The following is a 6,565-nucleotide window of genomic DNA, read 5'->3' on the forward strand; positions in this document are numbered from 1 at the left end:
GCTCAAAACTCCTATTTAGAGGCTGAATTTGGCCACGAGAGGGTAGTGCTCACTACCAAAGGTAGTGAGTCTTTCTTATAACGTTGTTTTCATTCGAAAAACACTACTTTTTTTATCAAAATCGGAGGAGTTTAAAACCTGATCGGGATTAAAACGAGATTAATATTAACGAACGGAAACCTAATTATTTGCGTGTTTAAATAGTGGTGTGAAATGGAATATTTGTAAAACAAAAGAATTTATAAATAAAAATTTATCAAGAAATAAATAAGGTTTATTAATTAAAATAGACTGAAGATATTAAAATAAAAAGTGTGTTCCAAAAACGGATGTGGTCATGCCACTTATTTGCTAAAACTGAAATAACAAATAAAAATTTTTAAAATAAAGAATATAAACTCTTTGCGAGTAAAGTCATAAGATTTAATCCCTTCGAACGTTGTCCCTTTTGTCGGTGGATTGCTTGTAGCTTGAAGGATCGAAGTTAGAATCATTTGACTCCTCCATTGGTTCAGGTGATTCAGGTTCAGGTTCTACTGGAATAAACTCCCCTTCTTCTTCCTCATCCGATGAGATATCTATAATTATTGGAGTTGGAGGTGGGTTTGGATCAGAAATGTCCATAAGTGAACTATTACCCTCTTGTTGTTCTCTATTCTCTGCTGGATTTCCCCCGACGAAGAAGAAGAAGAAGCGGAATTTTCTGGTTGTTGATTTGGAGGAGGATTGTTCTCTGCTGGATTATAAAAGTAGTAGTCAGGGTAGGGAAGGTTTAAGCGCTGACAATAAACTTTCTCCACCCTTACGAGATATTTGGTTAAAAAAATATAGTCTGGATACCACTGGCCATAATAGTCTCTGTATTTATGGTAATTTGGGATGTCTCCTGGAAGATTAAAATCAGAGAATCTTTGTTTGACATCAAGGTAAGGGGGCTCCTCTGGAAGACAATGTACAATCATTGCCGAAATACGATCAGGGGTGTCATAAACTTTCTCCCGTAGGACATTGCTCATGTAGGAACAAAAGTATCTGATCTTTTCTACAAAGTCATAGGGGTGTTCATTATTTTTCTTTACGAGAGATCCCATTTGGGTAAACTTGCTAGGAAAAATTGGCATCCTGTAGAGAAAAGGTTTAGAAAAGATTTCCCTCCCCTAAAGGAATAATTAAAATTAAAATAAATAATACGAGTTCAGTGTTCAATCATACAATGTGAAGAATCACATAAAATAATACATATATTGTATGCTTTCATCACAACATTTAGTCATACAACATGCTTGAACACCCTAAAATGAAATTTATGCACACATGGAAGAAATTAAATTCTAGCCTATATGCCCTTTTCTTTCCTACCCAAGCTCACTAATATATTAATAAAAGCTTTTAACACATAATTCTTACCTCAATCCTTGGTCCCTGCAAAATTAACAAACTAAAAATATTTTACCCTGCTAAAAAAAAAAATTTTTTTTTTAAAATTATATGGAAGGGGCCAAATTTTCGGCCTTCACAAAAAAAAATAAAAAAAATAAAAAAATAATTTTCGGACATTAAAAAAAATTTCGAGTGTCCCCCTAAAAAAAAAATTCGGACCAAACTAAAATAAAATGACATAAAAAAAATTTCGGCCTTCTTAAAAAAATAAAATAAAATCGGAATGAAATTGACATTGCAAATTTAAATTAGCACTTGGCCAAGTTTAAATCATAATAAAAACGTTTTCGTGTTAGTGGTAATTTAAAATCTCAACCTAAGCACTCTGATACCACTTTGTAACACCCTAGAAATTCCTTTATTTTAAAATACCTGTTTTGCCCTGTATAAAACTTTAAATAGGAATATCTAAGACATTACCGCCACCGTGAAAACGGTTAAGGCAAATACCAAAGATACACAGCGGAAGACTTAAAAACCAAAACTATTTAAATAACACAATTTAAAAACCAAACCAACGAAAATAAAGTTGAAAATCAACAAAACCAAAGTCAATTAAAACCCACCACAACTTGGAACCATTTAAGGCCCTTATTCAAAACCGAAACAACCAAACTTTTTGTGTTAGTCCACAAAGTAAAATATTAAAATATTCAATGCATAAAACAAATCATATCCTAATGGAAGCTAGCATGATTCCCTCTTCACTCATGCCCCGTCATGAACATGCTTCAATACCTGAAAGTGTATCTCTACTTGCCCCCACTACTCTCCATTAAAATGGATCATCGTAGGGCCAAGATAAAGACATGGCCAGACACAAACAACACACACAATCAGCAAAGCTGAGTACATAAGCGTAACTAACACACTAACATGCATTCTCCTATTATCACACACACTTACCTCATTGTACCTGTTTACAAGCACACCCAACAATCAACAAGACACAATGACTAGACAATAATTAATTCATTTTGCATTGATTACGCATCGAACGGGTTTCCACCTATTAACCTCCCCCAAATAAAATTTGAGGTTAACTAGCACGGGAGCTAACCGTGCCAGCAACAAACCACACAAAGGTGGCGGAATTCCTGCGCATAATAAATAATAAAAAGGAATATACAGCGTCCTGTACTCCATTGGAAGTTATGGTTAAATATAAAACCCCATAAACCCCCCCATTGTTCATACTCAAGGTATATACGTTCCAAGAGTTTTGGTGCGTAATCTCTTCCACTTTACGTTATTTACATATTATTAGACTTGGTGATGACTCTCAAAGCATAATAAATCAATCAACCATAATTATTCAATCAAGCAAACATACCAATTTAATTCTTGAATAATTAGTGACCACATATTATTTAATGTTGAACCCTTTTTAATTCTACCTCAGTGTCAAAGACACCTTAAACGCATAATGCGCCACAAATCCTATCCCTCGGTGTTAAACACACCTTAAGTGCACAAAGGCACCGACATATAATTTATTCCTTGTGTACATAGACACTTATATAGCTCCTTCCTCATGCTTAAAGCATCAATAAAAATTATATGAACCATAATAAAATTTCTTTTCAATATTCCAAACATAATTAAACAATTAGTTTAATTAAACATGCTCTCTATCATGCCATAAATAAATATGTAGTCCATATAATCAAGCCAAAATATAACTTTCCAATCCATAAACCATCACAAATAATTCATGCTTCACAATTCAATCACCAACACCAATAATTCACGATTCAATACATAAATCTTAGCATGATACTACTTGTAATTGATTGAAATTAAACCTAGCATGATTCTACATCATCAAAATATGCTAAGTACGCGAACGTACCTTGAATACGATCTTAAAATCGTCACGACTAGTCAAAATTGCTCACTTCGAAGTCTCCTACACATTAAAATTATAATAGAGCATTAAAGCCCACTCTAAACAAATTTCCAGCAATATATACTATCCTAAAACCCCTCTTAAAATAATTAGAATAAGCTGAAATTATATTTAAAACACTCTAATTAAGTCCCACTTAATGGGTAATTTAAATTTCCTTCAAAAACATAATATTAAGTGCTCTACATAAAATTCCAGCACTTTATTTCTAATTAAAACTTGCTGTAATTTAGTCTTAAAACACTTAAATTGAAGATCTAAACATTAATACCTTATATGCTTTCATAATTTTCATAAATCAAGGACCCAGGGCTTCAAAAATTGGGGAATTTTAATTAATAACCAAATCTGAAAATTAATTCATACAATTACAATTATTAAACATCAAAATTAAACCCCCAAACTCATAATTTATATTTAGATCCAAGAATAGATTCAATTAAAACAAGAAAGCTTCAATTTTTTTTTTATATAAGGTTCGAAAAAGAGAAGGGGAAAAAGGGAAAGGAGGGCGGCAGCCACCACCGGCTGGCGGCGGCGGCTGCCTGCTGCTGGCGGCTTGCGCCTGCTGGCAGCGGCGGCCACCAGCCTGCCGGTGGCTGGCAGCGGTGGTGAGGGAGGGCAGCCGAAAATTTAAGGGGAAGGGGAAAAAAAGAAAAAGGAAAAAAAATAAGGAAGAGAGAGAGAGAAGTTTACCTTGGGTTTTCTCCACTCTGGGCAAAGTTTGATTTGCCTCATAAGTGGGATATTTATACCCCTTCTCTACTAACCCTCTCCCAGGTTTTCCTAATCCCTTTCCTACTAAACTTGTTGAAAAATCAAACTTTCCTAAAATAAAACCCCAACCTTTAAATAAAATAATTAAATAAACTTTCCTTTAATAATATTAATAAAAATTCTTTAATTAAAATAATTACAACTATTTAAATACTTTATAAAATACATACTTTAAATAAAATACGTACAAAAATACGGGGTATTACACTATCGTTCAGCGACAAGTGTTGTATGATAAATTTTAGTACGGAGTTCGTTATTTAATATAAATGGGATTAATAAGAGTCTATACTTATGTTTAAAAATCATATTTAATCTTTTAAAAATAGTTCTTTATTCCAAATAAAGTCCTATATCTTTTCAAAATCAAATAAAAATATAATTAATAATCCTAATCCCATTAGAACTTAAAATAAATTTCTAGATTATTCAAGAATATTAAAGTAAATCCTAATGACTTTAGGAATAATAATTAATGGACCCTCCACTTGATCATTGGGTCGTACATAAAACTTATTTAAGATCCAATTTAGTATTTTGGCCATAACTTTCTCATTATTCATCGTAATTGGGCTTATAATATATCGTTGGAAAGTTTTTTTTCAAACCTCATAAAAATACACAATTATTCGACCCATATCATGGACCAAACTAAACTGGACTGGATGCCTTTCATAAATAGGATGCGAAATGAATGCTTTTCGAAAACAGCAAGAAGTATTTTTATTAAAAACAGAGAGATGCACGAGACTCTTTTACATTTCATCTCGTTCGATAATCAATGACGTGAAAAGTACTCATCACTAGGTTTTGTTTTTTGGGGAGACAAAATCAGGTGTCCACAGTGACGTGTTCATATTATTTTACTAAATATTCATTTTTTTTAAAATGTTCTATTTTTTTACTAAATGTTAAAAAGGTTAGATGTGGTGCACCTATTTCTGGGTGAACCATGGTGCTCATAATACTAATTGGTGATCAACATTGGCCCGACATGTATGCTAGCATTTCCAGAAAATAGGCCTGCAGGTTTCACCAAGCCTAAAAATGCATTTTTAAATAGAACTTAGCATAATAAAAGTCTGAAAAACCCGATTTAGCCTGACAAGCCCACTACTTTTTAGAAGTTTGGGCACAAGATATGTTGTTAACGTTCGGCCCAACCCGATTTTTTTATCACCTCTATTAATAAGAAGCTTAGACCAAATTCTATCTTTTTGTCACAATGTAGGATAAGATGATTTAGGTTTTTATATATGTTGATTGCATAAGGTGCAATTTTCTATTACAATATTATTTTTCCTTTTTAGTAGGACGGATTTCAAGACTAATGTGAAACATTTTCTAAAGAAAATTAGTTGTTTAGGGGGGTGATCGCTATAACCAAAATCAACCAAACCTACCATGTAGTGTTATTTGGATCAAGATTATTGGCCAACCATGCATGTTGTCGTTTTAAACTTTCAATTGACATTTTCTCAAAGTAGACGCCCCCCAGACTGGCTTATCCTTTAGTGCATTTTCTAGTATGGGAATTCTTATTGTAGTTGCCAAAATTCTATTAGGGAGTAGAGTTTGTAACTTAGCTTTATCCCACTATTTATTTCGTAAGATAAACTCTGATACTTTAGCATCCATGTTTACTTAGCTTGGATCTTTTGGAAGTATTACAAGTAAGCTCTTATTATCTACCTAATCGTCTAACCAAAGGAAGATATCTTCTTTATTTTTCGGTTTAGGCATCATTTGAAGTGCGCCTACATAAACATGTAGTGAATATGCTTGTCACTCATAGGAAGTCGGAATTGACATACGATTAGGGACAAAGCAAAGTACGAATCCGCCCACAAGTTTTTAAGGAACTTGTAAACCGTTTATGGATCATTACAAGAAAACCGCGATAAAGAGACAACGATAGGAAACAACGAATGACCCGTAAAAGTTACACCCCATTGATAGTCCATGATATCACTAACTTTATATTGTTCGAAATCATAAAGGAGGATCGAGGATGATGGTACAAAGTAAGTCATAGAGTAACATTCGCTCGTATTAGCCTCTACTCGATTCTTATAGTGAAAAGTATTTTCTGCTATCCCAAAGGCACACAAACATAGATTGAATTTGCTCCAAACTAATATTAGGCTAAATTGGTTGAATATTAGTGCAACACATAATTATACAATATTATGATCACTTGATTAAACAACAAGATTAAAAAGGAACATAAATTGGTCGTCTAACTTATCTTATTAAGCGTTATATTCAATTACATATTATGTTTAAACATGCAATATGGTGATCAACAATAAACAATAAAATAAACATAAATATTTGAAATAATTTAACCATAATAATGTTAGTCAAATAAAATCATAGTAATAACCCTAATACTGAAACTAGAAATAAGGAAAAAAATTAGAGTGATTAAGTAAAAAA

Source organism: Chenopodium album, chromosome 2 (assembly GCF_948465745.1).
Source record: "Chenopodium album chromosome 2, dcCheAlbu1.1, whole genome shotgun sequence".
Taxonomy (NCBI): Eukaryota; Viridiplantae; Streptophyta; class Magnoliopsida; order Caryophyllales; family Amaranthaceae; genus Chenopodium; species Chenopodium album.